Source organism: Mustela lutreola, chromosome 8 (genome assembly GCF_030435805.1).
Source record: "Mustela lutreola isolate mMusLut2 chromosome 8, mMusLut2.pri, whole genome shotgun sequence".
Taxonomy (NCBI): domain Eukaryota; kingdom Metazoa; phylum Chordata; class Mammalia; order Carnivora; family Mustelidae; genus Mustela; species Mustela lutreola.
Genome location: NC_081297.1, coordinates 8,085,015 through 8,104,245, shown reverse-complemented (window position 1 = coordinate 8,104,245; position 19,231 = coordinate 8,085,015). Strand labels below are relative to the sequence as shown.

General features: G+C 42.7%; 1 long non-coding RNA gene across 2 annotated transcripts in view; it reads right to left on the bottom strand.

Annotated features, from left to right (window-relative positions):
* Positions 1–18,935, bottom strand: part of LOC131838091 (uncharacterized) — an 85,824-nt gene extending 66,889 nt beyond the window's left edge. For both annotated transcript variants that reach the window (XR_009356468.1, XR_009356469.1), the window contains exon 1: positions 18,840–18,935. This is a non-coding gene — a long non-coding RNA (uncharacterized LOC131838091). The remainder of the gene's footprint in view (positions 1–18,839) is intronic.
* Positions 18,936–19,231: the final 296 nt, after the last annotated feature.

Here is a 19,231-nt window from a genome sequence, read left to right as displayed (position 1 = left end):
GGAAAGGAGAAATGGGAAAGTAATCTAGAACAGGAGTAAGTACTGGGATGACTACAAGAGGTAGGAGGGAATGTTGTGTTGCTGGGTTTAGTTGTTTCAGTTTTTGGTGGTGGCGTATCGTGATGTGTTTGTGCATATGTAATTAAGAGAGACAGAGAAAGACACGTCCACCCAAACTTGTGTTCAATACATATATGTTGGTGACAAGAATGTGCCTCAACCTGACCTGGGGGCCTGGGAGGCTCAGTTGGTTAAGCCCCTGCCTTTGGCTCATATCGGGATCCCAATGTCCTGGGATCAAGTCCTGCATCAGGCTTCCAACTCAGTGGGGAGTCCGCTTCTCCCTCTCCCTCTGTGCTCTCTCTCTCTCAAGTAAATAAATAAAATCTTAAAAAAAAAAATACATCTCAACCAGATTATTACACTTTGCTTCTATGGGTCACAAAGCAAAATTGTAAGGCTATTGTTATGTATTCATTTATTTGTGAAGTCATTATAGAACACCCACCATATACCAAGGCACCAGGCTTTGGGAATTTAAGACTGAATAGGCATGGAGTCATTTGACCAGTGGGGCTCGTATTCTTATGTGAGCTGCACATGCTAAGATCTACTTTGTTCCAGAATTTCCCTGATATACGAAGTAAGAATGTGATTTCTGCCCTTCTATCCAGGTCCTAGGTAAGTTGAGATTATTTGCTTCAGTTCTGACTTCCATGCTTGCAATAACATACCAAAGCCTTCTGAAGACAAAATAATTAGCACACCATCACTTAAACATGCACTTCCTTCTTTCCCAGTCTTTAACGTTCTCTCTGCTTGGCCATTTTGTTTGTGCAGTGAATATAGAAATATTTTAACCCATCATAAGTGGAGGCAAAGCTGTGCAATTTTAAAAAATACAATAACTGGGGGGAGGGGGCACCAGGGTGGCTCAGTCCGTTAAGCTTCTGACTCTTGATTTCAGCTCAGGGCATGATCTCCGGGTTGTGGGATCCATCTCCACATCTAGTTCCAGGCTCAGCGTGGACTCGGCTTGTCTCTCTCCATCTGATCCTCCTCCTGCTCACTTTCTCTCTAGAATCAATCAATCAATCAAACAATGGCAGCAGAGAAGAAGAGTATAGATTTGCTGGTATTGTCACCTAAATATACCTTCATGTTCGCCGGTATTGGGTCAAAAATATATTTGGGAAGAGGCATTACTTTGATAACTGGGAAGCCCTTGTCTAGTCCCCCCAAAATCTAGATGCCAAGAAAATGAGCGTTTCCCCTTAGGGTGAACATTTTTTTGTCTTCTGGATAAATTGTAACCCAGTATTCTGGGTTCCGGAGACAGAACAGGATGACTACAACAGATCCCATTTTATAATTCCTGAAGCAGTGAAACTTCAGCTTTCCCCTACTGGACATTTGGAGAGAAGAAGGAGAAAAATCAAGAAATGACAACTCAGGGGTGCCTGGGTGGCTCAGTGGGTTAAGCCGCTGCCTTCAGCTCAGGTCATGATCTCAGGGTCCTGGGATCGAGCCCCGCATCGGGCTCTCTGCTCAGCAGGGAGCCTGCTTCCCTCTCTCTCTCCTTCTCTCTCTCTGCCTGCCTCTCTGCCTACTTGTGATCTCTGTCTGTCAAATAAATAAATAAAATCTTTAAAAAAAAAAAAAAGAAATGACAATTCAAAGGGAAACTTTCATATTAATTAATTTGTTGTATAATGTTCTTTATTTGGTGTGATTCAAAGTGGATTTTACAATCAATTACATTGCATGAGACACTTAACAGGCACACTCTAGACTCCATACCACACTGCCTAGCCTTTATTACCTGGACGGTAAACCTAAACAAATGGATGTATAATGATTTGTAGACAATTCCCATGCAATAACTCTATTATTAAATCTAAGGCGTCATTAAGGGTTAATTATATTTTAAATTATTGAGATTTTACAATGATGTAATATACGGAGAAGATATTTATCTCCTCCAGTTTGTCCTATAATTACTAACCTCCATGAACTTCTCTCTTTAATTCTGCCTTTCTCCTTGCTAAATAATCTCTCTGATGGAATCCTACGCCTACAGCCCAAGACGACTCTTTCTGCTTGAGACCTTTTGTATCGTCCTTATCCATCTTTCTTCTTCTCCATCTTTACCCGAGATCTTGTCACTATCTTCAAAGGGAAAACTGGCTTTTTAAGGCAATAGTTCTCACCCCTCCCTTACTTTCCTCCTCACCCAAATCCTTCTCCTCACTGCTCCTTATCTCCCTCAAAGTTCTAGACATCTAAAGCACTAACTGCGTCATTTCGTCCCCATCAAGGCTGCTCAGTAATTTCACCTCTTTTTTCTCCCATGCTCATCGGTATTTTGCTGTTGTTCTGTTCCTATTCCCAGATGCCCAACATACATGTTTCCTAAACTGTCAGCATTTCCTAAATTGAATTAGAGTGAAAGCTCCAAGGTACATTTGTTTCCAACACTTCATCTCTTTCTTTTAGCTTCCCCTACAAACTCCTACAAATATATTGGACCTTCATTACTTTTATTTTTCTCCATTAAAATGGGACCTAGTCTCTCCCTTTTGAGGCTGTTTTTAGCAACTGCTAACTAGGTCTTTTACATCTTCCTTTCTTTTCCTGCCATGCAGTTTTTGTATTCTGATGCAAATGTTCACCTCTACCTTCAGAGATCTCTTTAGACATCTCTCCCACGTCTTCTCAAGACTTCTCCTTTTGCAAATGCAATAGTTTTTATTAAGTACCCGCTGTGTGTCAGACACTGTTCTAGACCCAAAGGCTAGAGAGAATAGCAACGTAGTCAAGATCCCCATCCTCATGGAGCTTGCAAGTAGGGAGAGGCTGACAATAAAAACTATATAAGGGAAAATAGTAATCATAAAAAATAAAGAATATTACACATTCAGAGAAGAAAATCAAAGTGGGTAATGCCATAAAGAGTGACCAGAGAAGAGAACAGCCACTTTAGATGCCATGTGCAGGGGAGACTTATCTGAAGAAGTGACATATAAGTCAACATTGAGTAATGGGAAGAAGTCAACCATGTGACCACAAAGCCATAAAGGACCTGGAGGAAGAATATTCCAGAAAGTAGGCATGGAAAACTCCAAATCCTGGTGGTTGGAACAAGCTTGAGTTATTCAAGAACAAAAGGAAAAGGGGAAGTGTGGGAGCTTCGTGAGCCCCTGGGGGAGCAGGAGAAGACTGCCCAGGTAGACATTGCCAGCTGCATACCACGTACAGGCTTGGACTGTATCACCACTGTGGCCTATGTCCATCGACTTCAGCCCTCCCGGCACTAAACATGGCAACTTCCAGGTTCCATAACCGAGTACCCAAATTTCTACAAACACATTCCACATTTTATCCAATCCCAGAGACCAAAGAACAAGGCCAGACATCAGTGTCTTCCCACTTTCACATCGACATCAAAAGAATCTAAGGAAATACACCCAAATGTTACAATACTTAACTCTCACTACCGGACACTTTTCTTCAGCCTTTCTGACATTTTCCAACTCTTCTGTCATGCGTGCTACTTACGTAATCACAAAGCCAACGCACGATTTGAAAATAAACAGAAGCTATGAAACATCTTTGCCTCTTTGCCTCTTGGCATTTGTTATTTCTCATCAGCAGGTTCATCCGTTTTTTCATCCTGAAAGTAATCGCGTGCTCTTTCTCTGAAGTCTCCTTCGTCCTTTACAATTATCTTGGAACACCGGGGTGAGTTGTTTCCCCAGGAACTGAGCGGTTGCATGGGTGCACAGGTAGGACTGCACCTGTGGGGCAGACACGGGGCCTGCGGTCACATGCTGCCAACTGAGCTGAAGCTGCTCCTGCTTGGTGCTCAGGATACCATCCTCATTTAAATGGTTAAGAGGAAACAGGACGCTACATGTAAAATGAAACTTCTCAAGCCTTTACCTGACGAGATAAGGCTGAAGTCATAAACATCAGACAGAGTTCAGAAATGAAATCTGGGATCAGCTCTGGAGGCCTGGGTCTGGATCCCCTGCAACCCTAGAAGTTTCCAATGGGCCATTGGCAAGCCAAGGGGACTGCCATAGACTGGAAATTATTTTCCAGCCATTTCTTCCAGGGGTCCCACAAATTTAAAAATTCTGTATTTATTTGGTAAGTCAGAGTGAGTGAGAAAAAGAGAGAGAGAAGAATGGGGGGGAGAAAGAGAGAGAGAGAGAGAGATGAATTCCTGCCAAGTCTAAGGTCTCTATTAAAAAAAAAAAAAAAAATGCCCGAAGTACGCCTGTTCAGCCACAGCACATCTGGGAATTGTTTGAAGGATAATGACAGTAATAATTATGATTACTTACACTTAATTCTCCCTCACAGGGGCGCTGTGAAGATTAATGAGTTAATGCTCGTAATGTGTTTTTGGTTCCTCGATGAAAGCTCCCATAAAAGCCCAGATTATTATTATGGTTATTGTTGTTTATATTAGACCACTCCTGTGGAAGGCTTTCCTTCCCTGCCGTCCATACGTTCCCATCATAAAGCACAACCGCTTCTCTAATAACAGCCCCCCTGGCTCCAGGAGCAGTCACATCAGGCAAGAAGGCCCCATTTCAAGAAAGAAATGGCAAGCAAGATCATTGTCGGCCGCTGCCTGGGTCCCTCTTGCCTGCTAGACTTCATTCCATACTCTTAGCTAAACCATAAGGAAAGTAGTGAGTAGTTTCATGGCCCAGATGAGAAATATACTGACAGTGTAAATATCTTCTAAAATCGAGAGTCTGAAGACAAATCCTGTGGATTACTCACCAAATCCGCAGAGAATTCCTTAAAATGTTTAAACAAGGCTCATAGAATAGCTTGCTCAAAACCAAAAGCACATAAAGGTAATCAATCAATAGATTGTCATATAACACTTGTTTATTCATTTTCTTAAAGAAAAGCATTGCAAACCTGTTTGTTCCCTACACATAGGCCTATCCTGAACACTGTTGAACAAGACAGGGTCTCTATCCTTAAGAAGATGGTTGTTGAAAGGTATCATATGAGTCACCTGAACGTGATCTGGTCGGGAGAGTAGAGCACTGTTTCAAAAGCAGCTATACCTCTGGAAAGGAAAGGTGACACATTCCCTAGGGTAAATCTCCAATCCCCATCTTTAGTTGCAATCAAAAATGGCAATTTACTTGCTCAACAAAGAAAACATTTTTCTGCAGGGCTAAAAGAGGAATGAGACTCCATAAAATTCCTTTTTGCATGGCACATGTGTAAGGACAAATGTATGTAATGTGTCTGACTCCTTAAAGATGCCCGATAATATATAAATGAATGCAATTGTCCCTGAAAAAAAGAAAAAGATGTCGAAGAAGAACTTCCTTTTCTCTTCTACTGTAGTGTCTCATTTCTCAACTTAAAAAAGTCATTCCTGGGGTGCCTCGGTGGCTCAGTCAGTGAAGCATCTGCCTTCGACTCAAGTCATGATCTCAGGGACCCTGAGATTGGGTCCCTCACTGGGCTCTGAGCTTGACAAGGAGTCTGCTTCTCCCTCTCCCTGCCCCTCTGTCCCTCCCTCCAATTGTGCACGCCCTCTCTTTCTCTCTCACTCTCTCAAATAAATAAATAAATAAATAATAAAAAGTCTTTTTAAAAAAAACTGTCATTCCTTAGTTCTGTAGGGTCCTGTAATCATGAGAGGAGGAAGAAACTTAGGATAAAATCAAGACCCTCCCTCCCTCTGCTTCTATATCTTAGAAGCTGCTAGTTATCTACTCAGTAGCTATTCCCCCTTCTTCCATAGAAACAGAATCTTAATTTTAGTGGGGCACTTTGCCACTAGGAAAACAAGACCACGTTTCCAGCCTACCTTGAAGGTAGGTGTGGCCATATGACTAAGTTCTGGCTAAGAAGAAGCTGGCAGTGAAGTTCTGCAGGAGCTAGGTCAGTTGGCAAGCATCTCTTCTATCCTTCCCACTGCTTCCTCTTTCCTTTTGCCTGGAAATTTAACCCAACAGTAGAAATTATAGTAGTAATTTAGGACCATGAGCAGAACTCGAGGATGAAAGGCAAAATAATGCCTTCAACAAAGCTGTCTATGTCTAAATCCTTGGAACTATAAATAAGTGATGTGTCATGGCAAAGGGGAATCAGGGTTGCAGATAAATGGGATAAACATTACTGATCAAGTGACCTCCAAGTAGAGAGATTATCATGAATTACCCAGGCCAGTCCCAAGTAATCACAAGAATCCTTAATAGGAGATGTGGGAAACAGAAGAAAAGCTGAGAGATGGCTGAGTAAGGATGATGCTGCTGGCTTTGATGGATAGAGCAGGGGACCATGAGCCAAGGAATGCAAGCAGCCTTTCCTTGCAAAAGGCAAGGAAACAGAATTCCCTTTAGTGCATCCCAAAGGAACGCCGACCACCTGCTCATAGTCCAGGAAGATTTTGAAATCTTGACCTCCAGAACTGCAAAGTCAATAAATCTGTGCTGTTTTAAGCTCCTGGGTTTGCAGTCATTTGTTATAGCAGCTACCAGAAACTCATACACTAGTACTGAGGACAGGAGAGCAAAAGAGAGATGGCCCTGTGTCCACATGACTCTGGAGAGCTGTCATCCCAGCCCTGGGTGACCTAACTCCAGGCTCCTTTTATGTGAAAAAGTAATGCCTTTTGTGTTTAACCCACAGTTATTTGGGGCTTTCTTTTATATGTAGCCAAAAACAACTCCTGGCTGATGCACTACATTTTAGAGATTAGAGATTCAGATCCCTGGGGCATCTGGGTGGCTCAGTCATTTAAGTGTCTAACTCTTGATTTCAGCTCAGGTCATGATCTCAGGGTTGTGAGACTGAGCCCCGTGCCTGCTTAAGATGCTCTCTCCTCCTTTCTCTCTGCCCTTCCCTTCTATCTCTCTGCCTCTCTAAAAAGAGAGAGAGAAAAAGAGAGAGAAATCCCTGAAGATTGAGAGATGTTTTATTTAATGCCATTAAACCAATATTCAGAATGAGAAGAGCCCAAGCTCTCCCAACCCCCGTGTTTATGATTTGCCCAGCCTGCACAACAGTGATTCTCAAACTTTAGCTTGCATTGGAACCATCAGGAAGGCTTGTTAAAACACAAATGGCTGGGCCCCACCCTAGAGTTTCTGACTCAGCAGCCTGGGGTAGGGCCAAGGGACCAAACTTTGAGAATACGCTACCGCTGGACCAAACTCGGCTAACTCCTCTTCCTCTTCCATGGCCAGACCCAGAGCCAAAATCCAGCCCTGGTGACCATGTACCTGGAATGTCATATAGTTGGCCACCTTGTCCCTGGGGTCCCAGCTTATGGACCCCCCCCCCAACCTAACTAATTTCGCTTCCCCACATCTTCTTACTGTTTCAAAACCCTGATAGCTTCCTACTCTTTATTCGATTAACTCCAAATCCCTCTGCGGGACTTTTCAGACTCACAATCCCCTGCCCTCTCTCCTTACCTACCCCCAACCAGCCATCTCTCTGAAGGGAGAGGAAGCAACATTTCTCTTATTTTATAACCCAGGGGACTGGGAGCACGTCCAGAGAAAAGCTGGCCAGGTCCAAGTCTTTGACAGATCCCAGCTGGAAACCAATGACCATTCCCCTTCTCCACAAGCTTCCTGAGAATGCCCATCGCCCACCCGAGGGAACAAGGCCCCCAGTCCCTTGCAAGAAGCCCATGGCAGGTTCTGCTCCAGGGAAGCAGCAGCAACACCATGGAAACTCGGGCTGAGGTGAGAACATAATGTGCATTTCAACTAATTACTCCAGAAAGGGAACGCAGCCAGGAGGACCTGAGATTGTTTGTGTGCTGTTATTCTGAATTTTGAAAGAGAGGGCAAACTTTGAGGAAATTGGCAGCAACTTCCCCCGGCTCCAGCCAAAATGGCATTCTGTCCTCCCTAAAGCAGCTGTGTGGCTGCGGGCGGCAGCTCTTGCCTTTCTTTGTGTGCACAGAAGGATGCAAGGCATGGGGCACCCGGGAGGCTGGGAGCAGCTCCCAACTCCCAGGAGGAGGGATGGGGCGGCGTGGGGCAGAGGAGCGCCACACGATCCACCAGCTCAAAACGTGGTGTATTTTAGGGTCTCTGTTGTCTGCTCTCCTCAACATCAGTCTTCAAATAAATATTAGCTGTGCCCTTGCCAGGAAAGCTGGTACCTGGATCACTGAGGGCTTTTCTCTGAGAAGGAGAGCTTTTCATCTGTGGATGGCACGTTTTTTTGCTCCGGCTCCATTAAAAAAGAATTAGTTCTTTTGTGTCTTTGTGCTCAGTCTGGTCTGCTTTCTTCCATTTCTCCTTCGTGCTATTTATTCATGGAAACCTTCCCTCACTCTAAAAGGGAATTTCTGCTTGGATTTTTTCATTGCCCCACCGTGGGGCTCCATCTGCACTCCCCTGCCACGGTCCCAGAACGACCTAGAGTCTGACGCTCCCCTGCCTTCAGAACCATACCACTCCCTTGTGAGTGTGCCCAAAACTGTGGCTTTGAATGGTGACTCTTCCAACAAATGCTCATCGAGGTTCCTGTCTTTTGTGGGCAACCCTCCCTGTCTTGGGCATCCTGGAGGCAGCCTCACTTGCTTGCTTTCTGGTTAAGGGTCCAAAAAAACAAAAACAAAAACAAAAAAATCCTTTCTCCCATCAGGAGCTGCATGGGGGGGCCAGCAGGCCAAGGTACGGGGCTCCTTCCCAAGACCCTTCCTCAGTGACCCTGCCAGGATGGTTTGGAGGGAAGAGACACAGCTGCAGAGTGTGATAGAAACTCGAAGATACAAAAGGTATTTACTTTTATTGAAAGTCTCTTCCCCCATGTTCTTTGACTCAACCCTCCGGTTCTTCCTTTTCTTCACCCAGAGACCTACTGTTTTTGCTTCCTCGGAGTGACTAATCTCTGCACAATTTCAGTGGGAGGAAAGTGAAACCTTTGCCTTGAGTAATTTTAGTAAACTTTATATTCTCCTACCTGGATTTCATCATGGGAAGGTAACTGGAAGATCACCACTCAAAAAGAGGATGGGAGGGAGCGGGGGGGGGGGGGGGGGCGGAGAAAGGAAGGAGGGAGAAACAGCAATCTGAACAAGGAAGGACCTGAACACAGAGGACAGAGTCAGGTTCCCCCATTACAAACATCCCCAGAGAAACTCTGGGCTCTGTAAGCTGCAGGGTAACACACCCTGAAATGGATGGTAATTCCTCTGTAGTTTTTGAGGCTTCCTTTGTGTAGGATGTTGAGGGAAGGAGGGAAGAAGGTAGCTGACTTTTTATGGGGGATGGAAATTTCAGGTGAACTGAAAGCCCCTGGCAAGCAGGCATCTTTTCTCGGTGTTTCCTTGTTTTTGCCCCAGACCGGGAAGCCATGGCCTTCCTGGCTGTTTCATGGAATTTCTGTGTGGTCTTGGTCTTACTCAATTAACCTCTCCTCTTCTGCATTTCATCATGCGTGTATGGGTATAAGATCAACTTCAAAGAGGTCCAGGGCCTAATTAATGTCTCTAGGGTGCCCAGAGACTCTTGGATGGAAAAAAATAAAACCACCACCTGTATGCAGAACTGAGACTGCATGACAGCAGGTGGAAATGATTACTATTAAATGTGACTCCATGTCAGAATACTTGGCAAACTCCTCCTCTAGGGCATGAGAAATGTCAAGTTGATGAGAATAGGCTTCCTCTGTGACTGATGCTTTCTCTCTCTCTCTCTCTCTCCTTTTCCTCTCTCTTTCTCTGTCTTTTTAACTTGTGAGCAAATGACCATGCTACAAGAGGAAGCAGTATAACCAACAGAAAACGAAAAGTGAGAGTAAAACACCAAAAAGCGTGATGTAATGAACAGCTTTAGGAGAGGACAAATCCGCTTCGCAAACACACCTTCACTCTACCATGTCGGCTTCTTCATCCATCTCTCCTCTCCGTGCCCCATCAGTGGGTCTCCCCAGGGTCAGAGCCGTGCTGAAAATCAGTGCAACATGAAAGGGATGAGGCTTCCGAGGTCAGGAAGATAATCCTTTACACTAACTTCTCAAAAGAATCATTCAGGGGCGCCTGGGTGGCTCAGTGGGTTAAAGCCGCTGCCTTCGGCTCAGGTCATGATCTCAGGGTCCTGGGATGGAGCCCCACGTCGGGCTCTCTGCTCGGCAGGGAGCCTGCTTCCCTCTCTCTCTCTCTCTCTGCCTCTCTGCCTACTTGTGATCTCTGTCTGTCAAATAAATAAATAAAATCTTTAAAAAAAAAAAAAAAAGAATCATTCAAAACCTTTACCAATCCTGACCATCTTCCCATGAGTTACTTCATGAAGAGTCAATTAATGGCAATTAATTAATTTTAAGAGTCAATTAATTAATGTTAAGCCCTCCAACTGGCCTTCATCTCATGTCAATGGACAACAGTACCATCTTTGCTGTGAGCATAACAAGACTGCAGGATTTTCTTTCAGGGAAGATGGCTGGGTAAAGTCAAACCTACATTTGTTCATTCATCTATTTAACACATATTTATGGGGTTCCCTTGGAGTGATGAGCACCCTGTTTCAGAGCACATGGGGACGCGAAGACAAAGCAGACAGATCGTTGGTGTATTGGACTAGCTGAAAATGGGTTCCTAAACCACTTACACAGCAGGATAGATAGGAATGTAGTTATTAAGTCTTATATGATGGAGATGGTCTCGGCCAGGGATTTTTTAAACTCAACAAAGAAACAAAAGGGAGAAAATGGCTGAATGTCATTAGGTTTGGTTGGTGCTGTCTGTTTTTTGTAAGGTATCCTTCCTTTCTGGATACATTAGGATCCCTTTTTACACTACACTAACCTCCAGGTCACCTTATAGACAAAATCTCCTCATTCTCCTCCCTGTTATTTCCTATATTCTTATTGGCTTTCTATTTTTCATGTAATGTGTATTGGAACTCACCAATAACAATCTTTTGAGTGTTGAAAACAGACAAGCTAAAGTAATGTATCAGTCAGGGTTCTCCAGGGAACCACAGCCAATCAGAAACATATATACATATGTTTCATATACATACATATACATATGTATATATGTTTCTGATTGGCTGTATATATGGCATATATATGTTTATATATATAAACATATATACATATGTATATATGTATATATATATGAAATCAGGAATTGACTCACATTATTATGGAGGCTAGCAAGTCCAAATTTTCAGGGTGGGCTGGTAAGCTGGAGACCCAGCAAAGCCAGTCTGCCAGTTTGAGTCCAAAGGCTGTCTGCTATAGAACCAGGAAGAGCCAGTATTATAGGTAAAGTTGGCGGTCTGCTGGAGAATTCGCTCTTATTTTGTGAAGGTCAGCCTTTTTGTTCTTCAGCTGATTAGATAAGGCCGACTCACATTATGGAGCAAAATCTGCTTTACTCAAAGTTCTCCATTTTTTTTCTTTATTTTTTTTTTAAGATTTTATTTATTTATTTGACAGACAGAAATCACAAGTAAGCAGACAGGCAGGCAGAGAGAGAGGGAGAAGCAGGCTCCCCGCTGAGCAGAAAGCCCGATGCGGGGCTCGATCCCAGGACCCTGGGACCATGACTAGAGCCAAAGCAGAGGCTTTAACCCACTGAACCACCCAGGTGCCCCAAAGTTCACCAATTTAAATGTTCATCTCTTTAAAAACACTCTCACTGAAACACCCAGACTAATGCTTAATCAAATATCTAGGCACCTTGTACCCTAGGCAAACTGACACATAAAATTAACATCATAGGTAAAAAGCCCTATACCAACACAATTTTTTGACTTCTGTTTTTTCTTTATATCTTATGTGAAGTGTTTATTCATATCTTTTGCTTATTTTTTAATGAGTTGTTTGTTTTCTAATTAGGTTCTGAGAGTATATACATATATACATAGATAGTTTTAAAATTTTTAATTAAAAATTAAGTATGTGATTTGCAAATATTTCCCCCATCTGTGGTTTGTCTTTTCATTCCCTTAAAAGTACAAAACTTCTTGATTTTGATGAAGTCCAATTTATTAATTTTTTTCTATGATCAACTTTTTTTTTTAATTTATTTTCAGTGTAACAGTATTCATTGTTTTTGCACCACACCCAGTGCTCTATGCAATCCGTGCCCTCTCCGATACCCACCACTGGTTCCCCCAACCTCCCACCCGCCCCCCGCCCCTTCAAAACCCTCAGATTATTTTTTTACTTCTTGTAGTATCTTTCCCTATCAGAGTGTTTATAACTATCCCTCTGCATTTCATAATGTTATGAAGAAGATAGCAAACACATGACTAGTGAACAAATTAAATATTCTAGGTTCAGTCTTATTCTATCTGCTACCATTCTTGATGAATTGTCATACCATTTAAGTATATTTCTTAAATGCAAAAGATGCTAGCTCCAAACATATGTTTCCAAAATCTATTATAATACCTTAGTGCTACAATTTTTAAAAAATAGATGGATTTCTTAAATACCTGAAAAATAACAGATTGCCCTCCCCCCTCAAGTTCCACCCAATCTTCTCTTTTGAAATCAACAAAATGCCAATGCCTCAAAGAGCTACTGACCTACTTCATTACTTGATGTCCCACATAGACTGGGGAAGGGAGCAGAGCATAAATCACGGGCACTCCCTGCTTTCAAAAAAGGAAGCTGGCTTTGGAAGAAAGGAGCACCTCACTGCAAGGAAGTTGCATCACATACATTTAATCTGCAAGAGCATTTGACCTCTTTTGAAGTAGGCAGCAAATAATCATGATTTTCATTTGCTTTGCAGGTACAGATGATGTTGTGACAATGACTTCAGATAAAATTACACACCATAATCATTAACTACAAGTTACAGATTGGCAGCAGGGCCATAAATACATTAGGTATACAACAAATGCTTGCTAAAGTTACATTTTGTTTTTCAACAGATAGTTTGAAATGAGTCATTGCAATACTGATGTTTGTTAATTCATTTAACCAATATACATGGTTGAGTACTTTTTGTAGACTAAGCTCCTTTGAGAACATAAAAATGAGTAAGCCCTTATTCCTAGCCAGAGAAGTCCAGAGCCTGGTACACAAGATAGACCAGTCAACAGAGAACTAAAAGAACAAGGTGAAAGATGACACACAGGGGTATATACTAAAGACTATCAAAGCAAAGAGGAATGACTTTCCCTAAACTGCCTTCTTTGAGTCATCACTGTGTAGATCATACCTAAAGTATTCTCACAAAGGATAGCTAGGGGTTGTATTCCAAAGTAAAAGCCATGATATATCAGTGAAGAGACATGAGAGAACTAGTAAAGATACGTAGTACTGATACTGCAGTAATCACTGATTACTCTTATGCCTGGTATCTACAGTCAGATAACAATAAATTATTTTTTCATCTCAACAACTTTGAACTAAGAATAATTTATATCAGAATTGGCGATCACACACGCTTTCCCTAGTACACTGCAACCTACTTAAGAGCTACGTTACATCTCTCTCTGACTAATCACTTTGTAGTCTGTGGTCAATAAATCCTTCCCCTGCCACATATGGTGCCAACTTTCACACAGTTCAAATTTCCAGTTGAAGGGCGGTAAGGCCCAGCAGAAAATGGTCCTCGTGTGAGACAATAGGTGACGTATCAAATGACTAGAGACCATTCTTGGTAACGGGTTGAGTTTTGCAGCAGGAGGTATTACATATACCCTATTTGTCTACTATCCTAGCACTCCTTGATCCAATCCTGTGGATTTGCTTTTCAGATATCAGACCTGGAAACAAAATCTTGAGCTATAAATGTTCCTTCAAGCAGCCTCATTATGCAAGTAAAGAATCACAGGCCAAAGTAACTTACCCAAAATGGCACAGTTAGAAAATGATGAAGCCAGAACTATAGTCTAGAGTTTCTTATTCTTTATTCTTATTCTGTCAAACTCTGAAGGGACTATTCGATAAAAATGCCATCCTGAAGGCAACATTAGTAACTGCCACTTGAATGATCTGGAATTCAGGATCAGTTAATAACTGGGTTGTTCTTTTATCAACAAATACATTGCACGTGGAAAACCAAAGTTCCCTGAAAGAAATTGGGGACACTGGAACAATCTGTAGAGATCAGGCAATGGTCATACTGTGGGAAATACGCAAGAACCCAAAGAAAAACATGGTCTTCTACAAAGCTTGGACTCCGTGAAGACAAGTGTTGTGTGGATTCATTTTTCTCCACAGTGCATAGCAACACCTGGCAATGGACGATCAACAAAGCCTTGTATGCCCAATGAGTGGCTCTGCACGGATCTTCACAATGACACAAATAAGGGGAATGCTCATGTGAATGGGTTATGGATATGGAGCACAGCACCTCCCTGAAGGTTGCACTATTTACAGAAACGAAGGGGAGTTGTTGGCATTCCCTCTGTTGAGTGATAACAACAGACCACACCTCATTGATTTGAAAGTTGATGGCCTTATTAAGAAAGAAATAGAATGTCTCAAACCGGAAATAGAATGTCTCTCTTTCCTTCAGATCTGCTTTAAAATGCACCTTTGCTGACCACTAACACTACTATTATCTCTTGTCATGAGTTTCATGAATGCATATGATTTTCACTTTCTGGCTTGAAACAAGTCCTCCCTTAAATGACCACTGGAGAGAGAGAGAGAGAGAGAGAGTGCCTGTGTCAATCAACAAACTCCAAATAAAACAGTGAACTTGATTTCCATTTCTAAGAGTAACATCCTAAGGCTCAAAGAACCATAGGAGTTTGGCCAAACTTAATAAAACAAGGAGAAGTCGACCAGCTCCTGGACTACCAGTTGTACAGGGCACACAACTGTCCAAGTTTTCAAGAGACACCTGGAAGCAAATAAAGAGAAAAATACTGCCAGTATTAATTGCATTAAGATTCAAGATTACACCTGCCATCACATCATAAACGCTCATTAGGTATTTGGCAACAAGAGCTGATATAAATGAAAAAAAAAGTGACATTCTGATTAAAAACCAAGATTTAAAAGACAGTTAATATCATGAAAAACTCTTCGAAATAAATTGGGACATGGAAAAGAGCTATATGATCCCAGCTGTACAAAAACTCTAAAATGTGTTTGCAATGCGTTATCTAACACTGCGTAACAAACTTCTCTAAAACTTAGTAGCTTAACCCAACAGGGCATTTAGTTTGTCCATGAATCTGTAATGGGGTCTGAGGTCGGTGGAGACAGCTCCTTTCTCCTCCACTCAGTGTTGATTGGAACAACCTGAAGCCTGGACCCAGAGTCATCCAAAGTTTTGTCCAGTCACATAAGTCGTGGTTGATGGTGGCTGTTGACTACAGCCTTGTGGATCTCTCCTTTCAGTCTTCCTATAAAGGATAGTTTGGACTCCCTCACAGAATGGTGGCTGGATTCAAGAGCGAGCATCCCACCAGCAAGAGCGAGTCAGCCAGGAAGTAGCTGAATTGCATTCTCTACCCTCACCTTTGAAACCACACAGCATCACTCCCAAGATTTCCCAATAGAAGAGTATCAATGTTACCTTGCAAAAAGAGCATGTAGGATGGGGTATGCTTTGAGGTGACCATTTCTAGAATACACTCCACCACACAGAGGAAAAAACACTGAGAGTAGATATACCAAAATGTTCTGATTTTTCTTCAGTGTCCTGATAATGACTTATCTACTTTTTTCTATCTGTTTTTCCAAATCTTAACAATTGGCATGCTTTCCTCTCATAATCATTGCTCTATCATATATTTGGTGGGAGTGAGGGGCAGCAATGGGAATGTAATCACTTTTTCCCTAAGAAGCCTTTATTACTAGCAAAGTTTAGATTCTGAGATCCCCTTATCCAAGAGTTTAACTCATTCATTATGTATGCGCTAAGCTAACCTTCCCAGAGAAGGTTCTGATGTAAGGAATGCTTGGTGCTCAGAAAAACAAAACAAACAAACAGAAAAAAATGTTCCATATGATTGAAAACCTTTCCCTCCTAGATCGTACCCCTGAGGGAGATAACATGCATGGGAACATTTTAAAGGCTCTGGACTAGTCTGCTACAAAGACATTATTAACCCCGCTTACCCAGCATTTGAACCCAATGTTTGTGCAGTTGAAGACACTTGGAGGGTCTCCTTCCCTAAACCAGGATTTCTCAACCTCAGCCTCATTGACATTATGGGCTGGATAGTTTTTTGTGGTAGAGAATTGCTCTGCTAGAATTCCTCCCACTAGATGCCAGTTCCAACAGGTTTATCCCAAACGCGTAAAAAAAAAATCTCCAGACATTTCCAAATGACCCCAGAGCACAAAATCACCCCTGGTTGAGAACTAGTTCTTCAAATTAATGAGCAAAATTGGTTATTTGCTTGCCAATTATGAAGAAAGAAAGGAAGGAGAGGGAGGGAGAGAAAGGAAAGATGAAAGGAAGAAAGAATGAGGCTTGCCCAGATAATTCAAGAAATCAGCGGAAGGTTGCTGTGGATGAGGTGACTAAATACACATGTGGAGTCACCTCCAAAATCAAGCACACTCACTGACCAGAGATCCCTTCCACTAAGCAAGTAGCAAGAGCAAAACCAAAAATATTTGCTTCTATAGTTCTCATTTTTTTTAAAGATTGTATTTATTTGTTTTAGAAAGAGAGCATGAGTGGGGTGTCCGAAGCCTCTGCCTTCGGCTCAGGTCATGATCCCAGCGTCCTGGGATCAAGACCTGCATAGGACTCTCTGCTCTGCAGGGAGCCTGCTTCCCTTCCGCTCTCTCTCTGCCTGCCTCTCTGCCTGCTTGTGATCTCTGTCTGTCAAATAAATAAATAAAATCTTTTAAAAAAAAGAAAGAAAGAAAGAAAGCGAGCATGAGTGGGGTGATAGGGGGAGCAGAGGGAGAGAGAGAATCCCAAGCAGACTCCTCACTGAGCACAGAGTCCAATGCTGGGCTTGATCTCATGACCCATGAGATCACAACCTGAGGCTAAACCAAGAGTCAGACACAACTGACTGAGCTGCCCAGGTGCTCCATAGTTCTCATTTTTAAAAACCTACAGTCATGGTGTGCCTCGGTGGCTCAGTCAGTTAAGCATCTGCCTTCAGCTCAGGTCATGATCCCAGTGTCCCAGGATCGAGCCCCACATCAGGCTCCCTATTCACTGGGGAGGGTCCTTCTTCCTCTGCCCCTCACCTGACTCATGCTCTCTCTCTCTCTCTCTCTCTCTCTCTCAAATAAATAAAATCTTTTTTAAAATAAATAAATAATAAAAGCCTCTCATCAGATCATGCCTATCCAGTCTAAATAACAAAAAGTTCTACCATGTTTACAAGAAGACTGATTTCCAGAATTTTTAAAGAAATAAACTTTTTTTTTCTTTAAAAAACATCCTGGGTTTGCTGCAAAGTTGAGCAGGTTTGCCAACTAGAAATCAAGGAACCGACTTTAATAAGTTATATATATGTTATTAGCAAATACATTATTTACATGTAAATAATGCCTTCTCTTAAAAATAGTTGATCTAGCTAATGATCTTACTTACAGAGCAATGTAAATATTAAAGTTTCTTCAAATTCATATCCACACTGGTGAGAGCCACAAATCCATTAAACGCCAACTCTTCAGAACTACCCAAAATATCCGCCCTTTTCCACGGGCTCTTCAGATACTGCAAATACCATTAAGTTCTCTAAACTTAAACAGAATCGTCCAAAAAAGAACAATAATGACAAAAAAAGATAGCAAAAGGCTGGAAAGAACCTGAAAAGGGATACCTTTTGAAATTTTAAGACCAGTGTAACATCAGAGATCACATGCCCAGCTTTCTTTGGAAAGCAACCTCCAGGGTGAACCCTGTGTTCCCTAAAGGTGTTCATATCGGACACCTAAAGGTGTTCCCTGGGCAATCCCTTCCCCTTGAGTGGGAGATCCGGACATTTGGTAGCTGCTTCTACCCAGTAGTATAGGGCAAAAATGATGGAATGCCACTACCAAAATTAGGTTCTGTGTCCTCTCTTGCTTTTCCTGTGGGAAGCAGCCGCCATGTTCTGAACTGCTCTGTGAAGAGGCCCAGGATGTTGGGAAATGAGGGAGGCTTCCACAACCAACAGGGAACCGGGATTCTCAGTCCAGTCTTGCACAAGGAACAGAACTCTTCCAAGAACCAAGTGAAGAAACTTGGCTCCTTCCCTGATGGAGCCTTTCAGTGAGGTCATTCCCCGATGTTGGCTTCACTGTAATAAACTATTGAGAGGAAAGCCCTCTGCCTTGTTGCTCCTGGATTGATGCCCCACAGAGACAGTGAGGTTCCACAGGTTTATTGTTTGGGGATAATTTGTTTTATAGAAATAGATAATGTTACGGAGGGAACCATGTCCCTCAAAACTCGTATCCTCATGCCCTCAACCCCCAGGACCCCAGAGTGTGACTGTATTTGGGGACAGGACCTTGAAAGAGGTCACTGAGTTAGAATGAGGCCATAAGGATGAGTTCTATTGTGGTTTGGTGTCCTTGCAAGAAGAGAAAGAGAGGCCAGAGAGGCACACACACAGAGAAAGACTGCATATGAGGACACAGGGAGAAGGCAGCCATCTTCCAGCCACCGAGATAGGACTCAGGGAAAACCACACCCGCTGACACTATCATCGTGGTCTTTCCCCCTCTGGAACTATGAGGAATAAATCCCTGTGGTTTAAGCTCTTGGTCTTTGGTAATTTTCTGTCAGCCCTACCAAACCAATATAGATAATTAGCACACTTTCTTTTTCTTAACAGGTGGCACGTAGACTAGCCCACGGGTGGCAAAAGGCATGGGCCAAACCTGGCCTTGCTGCCTGTCTGTGTAACAAAGATTCATTCGAACACGGCCATGCTCATATGTTTACTTACGTCTTCCCCTATATCCCCACCGCAAGGCTGGAGTTGAGTGGCTGTGACAGAAGCCATATGGCCCACAGAGCTTCTAATATTTACTCTCTGGCTCTATATGAGAAAAAGGTTGCTTGCTGACCCCTGGACTCAACAGTCTCCAAGGAATCAAGTATTCAGATTGTACAATGTAGGCTTCTAGAACCCGGAACCCCTGACACCAGGATGACGATCTATACAGTCGGCATCTCAAAGGATGGTCCCAGGCCCAGCATCAGCAGCATCAGCACCACCCAGAAACTGGCTAGAATGCACATTACCAGGCCTCACCCCAGACCCCCTGAATCAGAAGTTATTGGGGTGGACAGTCTGTGTTTTAACAAGCTGTCCACATCACGGATGGGAACCATAGC